The sequence below is a fragment of the Pinus tabuliformis genome, chromosome Q, assembly GCF_031772625.1.
Source record: "Pinus tabuliformis cultivar Carrire ecotype Pingquan chromosome Q, CPIR1, whole genome shotgun sequence".
In the NCBI taxonomy this organism is placed as follows: Eukaryota; Viridiplantae; Streptophyta; class Pinopsida; order Pinales; family Pinaceae; genus Pinus; species Pinus tabuliformis.
Genome location: NC_142296.1, coordinates 602,268,477 through 602,284,995, shown reverse-complemented (window position 1 = coordinate 602,284,995; position 16,519 = coordinate 602,268,477).

The following is a 16,519-nucleotide window of genomic DNA, read 5'->3' as shown; positions in this document are numbered from 1 at the left end:
AATGATGATGACTTTTAGATTTTTCGGCTCTGTTGTTTGGCTGTTGAGTTTCTCTTTAAATGCTTTAATGATGATCAAAACGTTTTAATCATAATAAACTGTATTTCACTCAAACCCCATGCGTGGACCTGGGCTTACGTATGTATCGGGCGCATTTTGATTGGCCAAAACACAAGAAAACTCGACCAACCACCTTTCTTTGAAGTTTTAGTCATCCACCGCTAATTTTGATTATCTTGCTTAAACAACGGAATCGACTAATTTACGCAAAACATTAGTTTGCCATAGAATTGAAAAGAATTAACATTTTAATTCATAAACCCATTGGATCTGCCTTAGTTGTACGTGAACCGTCCAATCACTTATTCAATCAACGGTCCAATCCTTCAGAACTCACAAGACTTTAGACCTATTTGAAATAAACCTTATCGAGTCCGCCTTTTCAACGCTCTATTGACTCCCATACGAACTCGATGGGAAATATAAACCACCAATTAATAATATATTGGGTCTGACTTTAACGCTAAAACCCGATTATTTCTTCACTCGATATCTGCCACATCCCGTCTATTTGGATGGATGACTGAGATTGGCTTGGACTTCAGCAAGTTTAAACTGTGTTTGATATATCATCGCATCTGATAAGTTACCCAGCTGATTACCGATGGATCTGTGGCCTGTTGATCGAATGACCTAGATATTCTTGCAAGGTCACTGTCACATCGGATCTCCGAAACCAACGCATTCTAGTTAACTTATGCGATTACCATTGGATCTATGGCTTATTGATCAAACGGCCCAAATCTTCTCACAGGTTTACATTCAAAGCCATCCCCTCAATCAAATAAAATACCTTATTTCTTTTAAACTTTGTGGGGGTAAAGAATATAAGGGAGCTTCATTGAGGTTGGACCCCTGCAGTGATTTTAGGCCACACATTGTGGTCAACCATGCTCATGTCATGGGCAACTACAGGGGTTGAGCCTTAATTATCCTTCATGCTTATTGTTCCCTGCAACACACCTCATCGTACTCCTCAAGCTATTGCTTGATCATGCCTCTTGAACCTGCATGAACTTTAGACAATGGTTTAATTTTTCATTTCTTTTGATTTTTGTTTCATTTTGTGATAAAACTGAAAATAAGGTTTAAATCACAATATAAGCTACAACATCTGGCTACACCCAGGGATAGTGATTTTGCCACAAAAGCACTAAGAACCATAGATGGGTTCCTTCACCTCGGTCATGGAGTCATATATTGCTTAATCAATTTAAATTTTATGGAATTTGCACACTAATTTCATTCCAGTATCTACAATAATTGGATGCTTGTGCTTTGATAGCAAGGTACTGAGAATCGTAGATCAATAGCCTTAATTGGGCATGGAGTCCAAAACTCTAAAAACCGTGAAATTTGAAAAAATGAAACTTGACATTCTTGAAGTCTGAAACCTCTGTAAACTAGTTTCCAACTGGGACAGTCATCCTTGTTTATCCGCTAAAATTAAACTAAAGAACTGCAACTGGAAACCAAATGTTCAACACCTAATCTTATTTATGTACAGGTTCCTACCTATGTGCATGACTAATCTCCATCAGGTGAAGTCAATCTTCCAATGGTACCAGGTTAGCATTTGAGTGCCTGATCTAGAACCATTCTACCAGTGAATCTTAAAAATACAATTCATCCTGAACGGAAAGTAAACTATGCATAAGGGTAGCTCACAACAAAAATTAGGAATATATCCACAAAATGGTATGTGTAGGCTGTTAATAAATTTCTCCATGTAATCTGCCACAAGATCTTCAAAAGAATAAGAAAAAATATGGTCTTGATCAGATCCAAAAAAGCAAGTCTCTATGTATCAAGGTTCTTGCTTGAACAAACCTTCTATTGGGATAATATGCTCAATAGAACAATCACCAACATGTTTAAGAAAATGATCTATGTCACTTTTATGTCTCCACTTTTCATCTCTAAGCTTTGATTGAAGGTAATTTGTAATTATGACCTCAAGAAGAAAAAGAAAAAATCTCACATCAGTATGTGACATACGGCCAGCTTCAAATAGATTGTTTACCTTTGATCCATGGGCATCATTGTGTTCTTCAATGAAATGATATACAATCTCTTTATCAGCTTTATTTTTACATAAGATAGCCTCTTTTTCTATGATAAATGGCTCAACATATGGTTGTCCAACATTTCCCACTTGTTGGTTTTCTTCTCTATGTCCAACACCCAACTGTTGAACTTGAATACCTTCATCATGTTCCTCATCTGAACCATTTTTGTTATAAATAGGAGAACCATCAAATTTAACAAAATAATATCTCTAGGGATTCATTTGCAACTTAATTATTTCTCCCTCTTCTCGACTGCTAGGCAGAACTTCTTGATGCATGTTTGAACTTTTCTCCATTTGAATACTCTCTTGATTTGGTTGGAACAAAGTCAACCAATTCTCTTATTATGAGGTTATTGAAGAAAAGTATTTTATAAACTTTTCCGCATCATATTGAGAAAATTATATTTCTTTACTTTCAGAGACTTGCTCAAAATTAATTTGGCTATAACCCCTCTGAATGCTTGATATATTATCAACATGATCATTTGTTTCTTCAACAGGATTATCATGAGCTTTTAGAATTTATTTAGAATCATAATATTCACAACAACCTTCAGAAAGAAACTTGTGTGTGTAAGAAGTTCTACAAAAAGAATTGAATACTGAATGAAAATATTTCAAAGATGAAATGCTTGAACGAGGCAGACACCTGTACCAAAACCTAGCTTCTTAGTCTAAAGAAAACATAAACAAATTCATCTTCACATCTTCATGAATGATACTCTGTTGCTCCATGCATTCATGAAACTCTTGGAGATGCTAAACTGGATCTTCATATTCATTTCCATTGAATCTTGGAAGATGCTCATTCCAGCCATGAAATGTAGGCATATGATGAGGATAGCTAGTGATCCTAGTAAAATCTAGTGGGCCAAATTTATTGACTAAGAATGCAGGGATAGCCATTAAATCGCCCCCCCCAAAAAAAAAACTTCAAAGTGAAGATCATAGGTGTGAATGTACAACCAACTACTGAAACTTGTCACCCTCAAGAATTAACATATAACTTAATAAACCCAAGTAAAAGTGTTCTTATTCAATTGTTTTGCAGGTTGTGGTTCTTGTTCTTGTGGAGTCGCCTTTTTATTTCCTTTATTCAAAATAGCCAAATATTTCCTCCTCACTGAACAACCAAAGGAAACTATTGAAAACCCAGGGAAAATTGTTCTTGTCTTCTCTCCCCGACAATGACACCATTGAATGTTGTACCTTAAGAAACCAATTTCCTGGCTATGTAGAAATTTTGCTTAAGACATTAATGATTATAATGATTGTCACTTGTTTGTCACTTAATTATATGTTGTGTTCTCAAATGAAGGACCTTGGAAATCTTGTTCTTAACCCTCAATACTTAGGTGACAAGAAAATATCATAATTCCATTTGATTGTTGAATATAAATGATGAATGAATAAAGCTTGAATAAGTCATAGAAAATATGTTGTTTCACACAAGATCTACTATCTGTGACACTTGTAGAAGTTATAGATAATATGTTATCTTACACAAAAACTACTATCTGTAACTTAGAAGAATTGCAGAGGTGGGAACTTCAAGTATAGGAGCGCTCTTTTAAGGGATTTTAACTTTATTTACACAAGAAAATAAAGACTTGCGGCTTCATTACTATACTCAAAGGAAGAAAACATGAGATGACACATAACAGAGAAGAAACAAAATCATACCTAACAACGTATGTAAAACTTCTGATTCTTCATTAATCAACAATTGTATCAGGAATTCAATAGCTTAGTCTCTAGGTTCTCCAAAGTTCGAACCTCTTCTCTGTAAATTTTCCTCTTTTTATACATTATAAGATAGTTGGTGATCACCAAAACTGTTGAACTTCTTAACTATTTTCCTAACTGTCCAGAGTAAAAATTATTACAGCACATTACACAGAGGGTAAAAGACACCTCATTCTAAAGAACATAGAATAACTGGAAGTAATGGAAGTTATAAAATGATGACGACTGTTAGCTTTTTCGACTCTGTTGTTTGGCTTCTGAGTTTCTCTGTAGATGCTTTAATGATGATTAAACTATTTTAATCATAATAAATTGTATTTGAATCAAACCCCATGCATGGACCTAGGCTTACGTATGTATCGGGTGCACTTTGATTGGCCAAAACACAAGAAAACCTGACCAACCACCTTTTTTGAAGTTTTAGTCATCCACCACTAATTTTGATTATCTTTCTTAAACAATGAAATTGAATAATTTACACAAAACATTAGTTTGCCACGGAACTTAAAAGAATTAAAATTTTGATTCATAAACCCATCGGGTCTGCCTTAGCTATACGTGAATCGTCCAATCACTTATTCAATCAACGGTTCAATCCTTCGAAACTCATGAAACTTTAGACCTGTTTGAAATAAACCTTATCGAGTCCACCTTTTCAATGCTCCGTTGGCTCCCATACAAACCCGATGGGAAATATAAACTGCCAATTAATAATCTATCAGGTCTGACTTCAATGCTAAAACCTGATTATTTCTTCACCCGATATCCATCGGATCTCGTCTCTTTGGATGGATGGCTAATATTGGCCCAAACTTCAACAAGTTTAAATTGTGTTTGATATACTGCCGCATCTGATAAGTTACCCATCCGATTACCGTTAGATCTATGGCCTGTTGATCCAACGGCCTAGATCTTCTCGTAGGTACACCGTCACATCGGATCTCTGAAACAAGCCCATTCTAGTTAACTTGTGTGATTACTGTTGGATCTGTGGCTTGTTGATCAAACGGCCCAGATCTTCTCATAGGTTTACATTCAAATCCATCCCATCAATCAAATAAAATACCTTATTTCTTTTAAGCTTTGTGAGGGTAAAGAATATAAGGGAGCTTCATTGAGGTTGAACTCTTGTAGTGATTTTAGGCTACACTTTGTGGTCAACCATGCTCATGTCACGATCAACTACGGGGGTTGAACCTTAATTATCGTTCATGCTTATTGTTTCCCTGTAGCACACCTCATCGTACTCATCAAGCTATCGCTTGATCACGCTTCTTGAACCTGCACGACCTTTAGACAATGGTTTAATTTTTCATTTATTTTGAATTTTGTTTCATTTTGTGATAAAACTAAAAATAAGGCTTAAATCACAATATAAGCTACAACAGAACACATTCCATCAGTCCTCTGCCACTCACCTTTCTGACCATGTTCAAGAGATGTGTTGAAGGAGGAGCACATGTCGAGCCCTACCTTTCGAAGACCATGTCTATCTAGATTGGTTTCTTAAGAGCCTTTTATCCCCCATTGGGAAAGATATCATGTCCCATTTTCCTTAGACCAAGGAATAAGCTCTCCAAACCACCTTGAGATATGGTCTGATTTATGCACAATCATGTTTTGTCTATACCTTTATTCCAGACCTCCCTAGTCCTGGAAGTGCCAATGCACCAGGGGCATCTCAAGTCACCGACGATATCGCACATTCTTCACCATATACTCATCAGAGTTATGGCTACCCACAGGGGGGAACTAGTTCCTTCAATACTTATTCCCCTCCTACTAGTAACATGTGTCTAGGACTGCAAGCCATCTACCAAATTGTTGCTTCTCCTTATGCACAGTAGAGCACTCTAGCACCCCATGCATTAGCACTGCAACCTACCATGCATCCTCAGCCCCAGTAGCCATTGCTCCCCCAGGTCCAGGTGTTTGCACAATAGAGTTCTACCAATTCCCCAAATTTGAAGAAAAAGAATAAGAGAAGGGTAACAAGGGTAGCCTAGGTAACCAACGTAGTGAACCCTAGGGGAACCAGCCTAACACCAACAATTAGCAACAGGGTGGCCAATCCAAGAAAAGCAAGGCTATTCATATGAACAATCCTTGCACATGTTGTGGTGTATATGGCCATTATACACATGAGTGTCCTCTTTTACCCCAGATGCGCCAAATGTGGTAAGCTCAAGCAGCTTCTACAGGTCAACAATCACCTCAGAATCTTGCACCAACCTAACCGGCAGTGCTCACAAATGCTTTCCCTCAAAAAGGATTTATTGTTGCTCAACCTAAGTCAGGTAAAGTAGCCCATCTCCCCCAACCTTTTGGTCTTGGTGACTATGAGATCCTTATGATGAACTCTAATGAGGTTAACCCCTCCAATATCAACCTACAAACTTGGTCCTGCCAATATGACAGGCCCTCCACTTCATTTGCTACCAAGTCCAAAATCAAAGAGTCCATTGAGCCTCTTACGACACCAAATGGTCCTTTACAGATACCTCAACCTAAGGTTGAGGCCATCCCTAAGATCCCGAAAGGACCATTACACCCGACTTCTAACAAAGATTCCCATACATACAATATCGTACACGACTTAGCGCAATCACTTGCTGCCATGTTGACGCTGGAAGTCCTCCAATCGTGCCCATCCCAAAAGAAAGCTCTACTAATTGACTTGGGTGTAGTGGATCTATCTGACGATCATTTGATTGTCTTCCTGATTGATACATCAGAGGATCCCCCATTGCCTTCATTAGTTTCTTTCTAGATACCAGTTAGAATCCATAATTCCATCATCTCCAGATGCATTATTGACAAAGGCACATCCATCTGTGTGATGTCTGCTACTATTTGGAAACAACTAAAGTCACTTGAGTTTTCCCCCTCCACCATCAATTTGCGTTCCTGGGATGGACACTCCTCCCAACCCCTTGGCATGTACTGCAACTGTCCAGTGACCCTTGCGGGCTAAACTATCCATGTCGACATTGAAGTCATTGATGCCCCTTTGGATTACAACATTATCCTAGGTTGTATTTACACATATGTCTTGTAAGTTTTCGCATCTTCGACGTTTCGCAAGATGTGCTTCCCCCATGAGGGGAAGATTGTTACCATTGATCAGTTGACTTACTATGAGTCGACATCCATGACCTCCCCTGTGTCCATTATCTCATCAATGTATGAAAAACAGTCTTCAACTCCTACCACTAGTGTTTCCCCTAGAGTCTATAAAGATTCCTCATTGTTGGGTGCTTTCGTTGGTCCCCCCCCCCCCCCCATCTCAGAGCCTACCTCTATGAGTGTTTACATGTTACAAGCATCACAGGCTACCCTTAAGTAGTCTGGTGCACCCGATCAACAACCAGCTCATCAGCACCCTGTTGTTGATCTTCCAGCTGAATGCTCTAGACCCACTCCACCAGGACCTCCTCCATTTTTGGGTGCCTCTCCTATGTTCCCACCAAGAACTGTTCCTCTAGGTCTCAACGATCCAAGAGTTATTTCGCCAGGACATTATCCTACTGGCCATATACCTTTATTATTCCCCCCTCTAGGAGTTTTTTCTGTATCTGTAATGGATTTTGCTGGTCCTTCCTAACATGACTCTGGGGATCCTAGTATGGTACATCGATCCCTCAAAAAAAATTCTGCTTGGTCAGCCCTGACCTTATCATGCTTTGAGCCCGATTCAATTGGTCCCTACGACTCCTGTCGCTGCTTCAGCTCCACTACAACCTTAATAGGAACCCATTCTTGTTGTGAAAGAATTCAGACAACGGGTAAAATCCAAGAGGAAGGAACCTAAGTACAAGGCTCCCCAAGCTTCTATAGCTCCCAAAGCCCCAAAACTATCACATCCGTGTGCTTTATATGAAGTTGTTGGGCATGCCACAAAAAATTGTCGTGAACTTCCTCATCTCAAACCTTTGGTTCATGAAGCGTTTCCTGAGTATAATATCCATGAGTTCCACATTACGTTACTGGGACCAACTAAGAAACTCAAAAAATTGCACGTAAATCACCCTTGTGCCTTGCGTGATCATCATGGTCACTATTCCCATTGTTTCCCTCATCTCAATGAATTTCGTGATTTCCTTGGGGTGATTTGTGAATATGAGGCCACTCGTAGTCGATCATCTACTCCTCTACCCATAGATTCTAGTACCACTAGTCAAATAAAATAGGGATACTCTGGCCCCACTATTGTGATCCCTCTTCCTGATGTCGAGATGATAGACACCAGAGGCCATATCCTTTACCTGTCATCATCCTTGAGTTCCTCGCAGGAAAACCTTTATGAATTTTCTGCACACGCTTCTATCGAACCTCCTCCAATATAATCTGTGGTCTCAACATCTTAGATCCCCCATCTACCAGCTCATCATCTACCATTAAAGATGATGCATATGTGAACCTTATTTCTTAGGTTGATGCACCAGGTAATGCCACCACGTTATGTAGTCAGTATTCTTCCCGTCTGCCCATATCCCATTCTAGTGAGGACACCATAGAAGATATGTCTACCCTTGATTACCCCTACACTTAAGGAAGGGGGAATTTCTTCAGAGGATTTTGAAGGCCATTTCCTTCCTAATTCTCCCAATGCGCTCTACCTCAAGAAATTTCAAAAATAGCAGATCCCTTTGATTTGTGTGTCTTTATTTCTTCCATGAAGTTAGGTAGATTACATCATCTCATCTGTTGTCTCTTTCACCTTTCATATGGATCCATCATCCACATTGTATATCAGTCATGCTGATGGTGCGAGTCACTTCTCCCATAATCTAGCCTCGACAGCCTGGGCCATTTTTACCCCCTTGCATACGTTAGTCCCTTCAAATGGCATGTGCTTTGGATTTGCCACCAATAATCAGGATGAATATGATGCAATGATGGTTTTGTTAGTCGATGCCCTTGCTCATCGCATCCTCCATCTTCATGTTTGTTTAGATTCCTTTCTACCTGTCATGCAATTCAGTGATGTGTATCATGTGCATAACTAAGTCCTATTTAGAAAATATCTACGAGTTAAGTTGTTGGTACGTGAATTTGAAACCATTACTTTTAGTCATGTGCTTAGAGCCTAAAATCACTATGTAGATACCATCACAAACAACATTCTAGATTGGCATTTATAACATGTATACCACAGAAAATAACCATAAACAAAACAAATGGTGAACCATCATCATCATATAAAATAAATAATCATAGTATGTATCATATAAGTGTTTGGAGCCCATAACTCTAAATACATATAGTATGCCCATAGCATACTAGGGGGCACATAGGCCCCTACATATCCTTTGGAGGATCTCATGCCAAGTTGGGTCGAGATGCTTGAATCCCTTTTTGGAGCAGTTAGAACAAAATGGTGCTCCACAAACTCCTCCTTCTAGGGGGCATCATCCCCACCTTTGCATACCCGATCAGTCCCCTCCATCACATATGTTTGCGAGCATTATCCCATGCTTGGGGGCATGATGGTTTTCCCTTGGCCATATTCCCAACTGATTAGCATAAGTCTCAGCCTAGATCCCACTGGATCTAGGTATGGTCAATTATCCTCCCATTATTTGGATAGTTTGTCCTATCGACCTCCCCAGCGAGCCATATTCCCATCACAAATCGTAGATGTTTGATCCCATCTCTTCAAATATTCTACTGTATGTCTAGATAGTCCCCATGTTTGACTTAGTGGGTGAGAATGATTCTAGACCTCCTCTAGTAGTTCGTTCTTGTTTTATTCTACATTAAATCTTCTCTAGGTACAATTGTTCCAAGAAGCATTAAGGCCATCTTTAGACAAGTAAGGCCACTTTCTTGAAAGTTGTAGATCTTGATTCTGATGGTAACTTTGTTTGCTACGATCTTCACAAGATTTAGGGCCTTCTCCTCCTCTCAAATTGGAAGGAAAACATCCTTTTATAGGAAAACCAACAGTTTTCCTGTCACACATTACAACTAGACTGTAGCTCCATTTGATGAACCATCAACAACACTATAAATATATCACCAATTTCTATAATGGGTCTCTCTTAGTTTTTGATGATTTGACACTTCACCTGGAAGCCATTTTTCTAAGAAGGGTCACTTCATTGCCTCTCAAAATCGAATTTCTTCATCATCGACACTTGTACTTTGAAGTCAGCTTCCTCTTAATACTTGTCATCTCACGTGTAAATTTTTATCATGAGTTACCATCATTTACTCATGCTTAGCTGGTCCCAAATGGGCCTATTCCTGTGTGGCAGCATCATCGAGTCACCCTTGTTCAGAGCATCTACGATAAGTCACCCTTGCATCCATGGAGGCTATTTCACAGCCCATTCTATCATGTCACAGTATTCCATCCATATTTGAATACCGTTCATCTTGTGTTGTCCATTTTTGCCTCCAGTCATACTTCCGCCATCCCCTCCAAAGTTGAGTCAGTCGTTGCCAGGTCAATCATGCACTTTATGCTCTGACAAGGGAAGTCATTTTTTTGTCCCTCAGTCCCATTTTTCCCCATTATCCCTGGTGTTAGTGCATCAGTCACATTACTATTTTCCCTTGTGCTTTAGTTAAGGATCATCATTGCCTCATCTATTACGGGCCCTATTCTATCGACATCATCCCACTCATTCCAGAAGAACGGTCTAGAGGGTGGTATATCTCAGTTCCCACTTCTATTCTTGTTTGGCACCTTGGATCAGACAGAGGGTCTCATTATTGCCCTTTGAATTGGTTGTTTCATGTTTGTGATCCATACACTTGATGGTCTAGCGATGCATCAGATTGTACTAGTGATTCCCATGTGTGCGTGAGATGTTTTAGACCTCATGATGGGTGGCACTTTAGGTAGCCCCTCACATGCCCGGATGCATACCTACTATGCTACAGCCTCAGATGCAGTTCTGTAGAGTTGATGGGTTCGATTCCTACCAATTGTAGTGTTCATAGGATGCACGTCTCCTCCAGATGATCCATTCAATTTTGCAGAGCCCTTGCTTGTTCAACAAGGCTTCTCTAGTTGTTCTACCCTCCCTCCCACCCATTTTTTGATAGAAGGGGCTTTGTATCTCATGTACTAAGATACTATTATATTCAATCCTAGGTCATGTTTTTTCCAGGTGCATTATGTATATGGGACACATTGTATTATTTTCTATCTCTGTTATGCCAACATGTCATGTACCATTTAGCATGTACTTCATTGCTCAATTATATATTTATGGGCGAACCATTATTTCTATACTAAGTTATCTCAACGGGTATGGGTATGCCTCCCTTGCCCCATTGAGGTCGGGTACCACAACATAAAAGGAGACTTGCATTAGTCTCGCCCCCTCTGTCCCTATCCTCTTTCAATTCAGTGTTATTGGTCTCTCGCTCTCTCTCTCTCTCTTACTCCCCCGTGCTGTTTAAGTGATTATGTCTTTACAACGTACTTTGTTCATATGTTTTTCTCCTAACACTCTTACATTGGGGGGAAATGTGTTATCACCAAAAAATTAATCATCTGGCCTAATTTACTAGATGGATCGAAGTATACCATGTAAAGCCAATTTTACCATAGTAAAATTTCTTTCGCCATGAGAAATTACTTAATAAACCGCCTTTGTTAAGTAATTTATAATGGTTTGTAGATTTCTGTGGTGTGGTTTTTGAGATTCTGTATTTGGATATTCCACAGTGTTCATTTTCATCTTGTCGACGTTTTGAGTCTAGTCCTGAGGATGAGTCTTCTTCTAGACTCGAAACGTCGACAAGATGAAAATGAACAATGTGGAATATCTGAAGTAATTTATAGTTAAACCCATGAAGAATAATTAAATAAATCACTATTTATTTGATTTTCTTCTAGGAATAATTAATTAAACCATTGTTTTATCATTATTCCTTGTCATATTTGACCCAATCATGAAAAATAAATAGATAAATCATTAATTATCTTATTTTTCTCCAAGAATAATTAATTAATCACTAATTAATTATTATTCTTTGTCAAATTTGACTAAATCCCTTATGAATAATTAAATAAATCCTTATTTGTTTATTATTCTTTAATAAATTCCTTGAGATGATAAATAAATCATTTATTTATTTATTTAGTATTTCTAAATAAAAGTTTAAATACTTTTTCCCTCCTAAACAAATATAATAAAATATTCCAGGCGGTTATTCCAAGAATGAGATCAATAATATTTTATTATTGCTCATTATTCGAGGATAACTCAATATTTTGTTATAAATAGAAGGGTTTTCCATTCATTATTCACTTTTTATTGTTTTCATTGTTGCACTCACTGTTGTAACTTTGATTATTTCATTGTCGCTCACCATATTTTTGCTGGGTTTTCACATTATAAAGGAGAGAGACTCTACACAAGCTGAAGACATTTGGGGATAGCCAAGAACCCATCCCATAGAGGGGGATTGGTAACATTTATTTGTTCTCTTCACAGGAGCTATAATAAAATTATTCTTTACATATCTAGTTTCCATTGGATGATTGGAGTTATTACTCTTTCTTTTTGTTGTTTAACTATGATTGTAGGATAGATCGAGACTTTGATAGGTTTTGTTTCTATTAGTTGTTGTAGATCTATAATGTTTAGTAGCCATTTATATTGCTGAGATTGTTTGTCATCCACAATATTAAGTGGGTTATTTTCGTACATCTTTGAGAAGAAAACACTACAACAAAATTGGCGACTCTGTTGGGTTTTATACTTAAGATCTAGAAACTTGGGTGACCCTCAATTTTCATCTTAGGGTTTCTTCTTTTTTCAATTCTATTAATGTTTCCTAGTCTTTTAACCCTAGATCTGATAAATTTCTGACTTCCACAAGCTTTTTGGTCATTTCCGCAGGTCATAGGAACTAACCACGACAAAGGAAACACTTTTTTGAGATTTTCCGATTGGGATCCACGAAGTAGAAATCACACTTTTTGGCCCAGAAAGTGTGATATGGAGGCTAGAATGCACTAAACAGCCTGAAAAGTGTGATCCCTACAGAGAAAAAAGTTAGTAGCTGCGATTTCTATGTTTTAGGGTTTTTCTCAGATCTGTTTCTGGGTTTTGTAGAGAGTTGTCTTCTCGGTTTTTTGACATTTGTCTCATCCTACTTAGGCCTTGATCCACTCTGATTTACTCATCAAAGTCAAATTTAGCCTCCCCTAGGGCTTCTAGTACGCTTCCACCTTTCTAGGAGGAGTTTACCTGAGTGAGTAGTCTGAGTTTCTGTAGCGCTTTCAACCACATTTTCCATATCTGTAACCTTTTGTTTTAGATCTGTTAAGATAGGTTGTTACCATCCATAGTTTCACATTTAAACTTGTTTGGTCATTTGCCTTAGGGTCCCATTGGTTTCCCTAGGTGTCTCACCCATCTCCCTATCTTTTTGCAGTTATATTCCCCTCTGGTTTTTTATTGTTGTTGCACCACTTTCCAGCAGCTTAGTGTCACCTGATCCCAGTCACACCGACATTCAGATTTCTTGATCGTTTCAGTGTATTTCCCATCGGTTTAGCCACCAAGCAATACAATGTTTGCAAACCTAGTTTGGGTGGGTTCAGTTAATTATTTTTTTGTTCAATTTCTATTATTTATTTCAATTTATCTTCAAAAAGCTTTATTCTTTTTTACAAACATGTCTGGGCTTAATCAATTAATACACTTGCACACACAAGCACACCTTAAGTGAAGGGTACTTTTTTTACACCGCCAAGCCTAGACTTAACATAGAAAATTTTTCTCCTTGCATCGAGACAAACATATATTGCTTATCTCCCTTCACCATTTCCATGTTCCTTGTCTCCTACCACCATTGTGCGACCAAGGCATGTGTCGCAGAGACTATTAGGCCTTCACCCACAGTTTCCGCTTGGGCATATTACCCCTTCCCATCAAGTTTGAGTTCATAGCCCTCCGAGTCCCCATACCAGCTCTTTTCCTGGTTCTTTTGATTCCTCATCTAATTCTGAGCCTCCTTCATCACATATCGTCAGCATTTCTAGACCCACAGCTGGTGCAGGAACCCAAACTGGTGTTGGTTCCAGTTTTATACCGGTGGTCACATTAAGCAGAAAAATTTGAGGAACCATTTGGGTAGTCCCCATGCTCCCCTTTATGGCTGGGTTAAGTCTACCAGATATTAACCAGTTAATAAATGACCCCATACACCATGATGCAGGTTGGCCCTCTATGCTGACTAAGCTTCCCTCAGGCATCCCAAAGTTTGAGGGTAATGTTGGAGAGGATCCTACCAACCATGTCTGATCCTTCCACATGTGGTGTTCGTCCAACTCCATAACCAATGACTCTATTCGTTTTCGGCTCTTCCAACGCATGCTTGTTGGAGATGCTACAAAATGGTATGTAGACCAGCCCTCTACCTCTCATTCTGGTTTTGTAAATCTTGCTAAAGCGTTCCTTTCCTATTTCCAGTTACCTCTCCAGTACGACACTAGTACGGAGCTATTGACCACATTCCGTCAGTCCTCTGCCACTCGCCTTTTTGACCATGTTCAAGAGTTGTGTCGAAGGAGGAGCACATGTCATGCCTCACCTTTCAAAGACTATCTGTTCCACTCATAGATCCTCGCTCTGACATCAGTTGGAGCATCAAAGGCAATGTTTCCGTCTTTGTGGATGATCATGTTATAGATAGTTGACCTTCTTCACTAGTTACAGGTACACCTCATGCATTTTTAAATCCTATTTAAAATCTATGTGTTTTTCTCTTGAAATTGTATTTAATTTTTAAATCATCTTCAATTAATGTGATTGGATTTAATGCATATTTTATTATGCTTCTAGTTTGTTATATATGTGTTAAATTATGTTTATCATTTGCAAACCCTTAACACGATGAAGTTGAGGATCACAGTGAATCGTCAATCCCTCTGTGGGACGAAGCTACAATTAGTATCACACTAGAGGATGTTAGGGCCCAACATACATGGATCACATGAGAGTGTTTACAATATTTTCTAGTTCACCTACGAGGCATAATTTTTCTTTGATGTTGGATAACATTGATAGGTTGATCGAGACATCATAGAGGGAGGGCCCACAAAGCCTCCTTCTAAACTACATAGAAAGGACTATGAGCCAACAGGTCAGAGGCCCACATACTTGGGAGATGATGAAATATGCCACCAAGGACATTGATGTTCATGGGGAGTTGTTCAACATCCTTATAGAGAGTCTTACTAAAGATTGAGGTTTGATTCCACTAATATATTTCAAGAATGTTGATGTAACCCCTTTTATTTATGATCGATTCATTAGAGCTTGGGGCTAGTTTCCCCACCATGAGTAGGCCCCCCTTTACTTTGAAAAGCATACATATGTATATTTTGTGCTACAAATGAGATCATATTACATCAGCACCAGATCCGAGTTTTATGGAACTACCTTGGTACATATCTATGATCATGATAGGGCTTGTAGGGACCCTTGGCATGTACCACCATCTCTGATATTGTTACCACTACCATCTTAGAGCATGATATTTCCAATGAAAGTAGAGGAGTCATCACAACTCGAAGTTGAGACTAAGAATACCATTGTAGATAGCATGCACATGACATTGACCAGTATGCATGTTGTATTGCATGGAGATATAAGTAGACCACCACTGTTTCTTCGTGACCTACTATTTCCATTATATGATGATTCATATTTCGCAAGTCTACTCATTGACCAAATTTTTTCATATGTATTTAAGTGTCGTGATTCCATTCACTATACTTAGAAGATGCATGACCCGCGTGACACAGACCAAGTACATGTATATGAAATTTTGTACTCTTATCATCAAATTTACATTATTTATATTAATTTAGTTAGTACTAAATTTAATTTATATTAATAAATTAATGCTAACATGTACATACAACTTGACCACATCGATTAGATTATGTGGTCATCTCAGGGGGCAGTTGATCAGTTATAATAGCCTCCACTGGTGCATGTTTTCATGGATTCTCCTCCACCTACACCTCCACCTCCACCTCATAACACTCATGTGGAGGAGAGTCACTACGTATAGCCACACAGACCAATAGTTGAGGTAAACTTTTTAATTCTTAAGATTTCAACATTTTTTTTTTAAGTTACATGCATGCTAATTAATTCATAGACTAGTTATAATTTGTCTTTTCCTTTGTCTACACATGCCCATATGTAGAGTGTTATTGATGTTGTAGTTATGATGACACCTAAATGGGATGTTGGGTATAGAGGCATTGACGATGCAGGTCCATCAATGCAAGCCCAAATCTTTGAGCCACGGGTAGGGGAGCACTAAAACCAGATTCATTAGACCCCATCCTACCTGACTTGGATTTGGACTCGAGTGAGGTTAGTAGATTCACATATGTAATTAAATGTGGTTCAAAATCATTTATTCCATATTGTGTATTTTATACAAAGAATGATCTAATTAGTTTAAATTTCAATGTATTATATTGCAATACGAGATTATGGATGATTACTTTGTGCAACGGAACTCAAATAGGAGTCCTAGTGGTGCTTAGAGTGGATATTTTTTATATTTTTAGGCCCATTTCATACGTCACATTCACATGTGATACAAAGTTTGAATATTTTCATACATGGATAGTTTATTGATGTACACGAA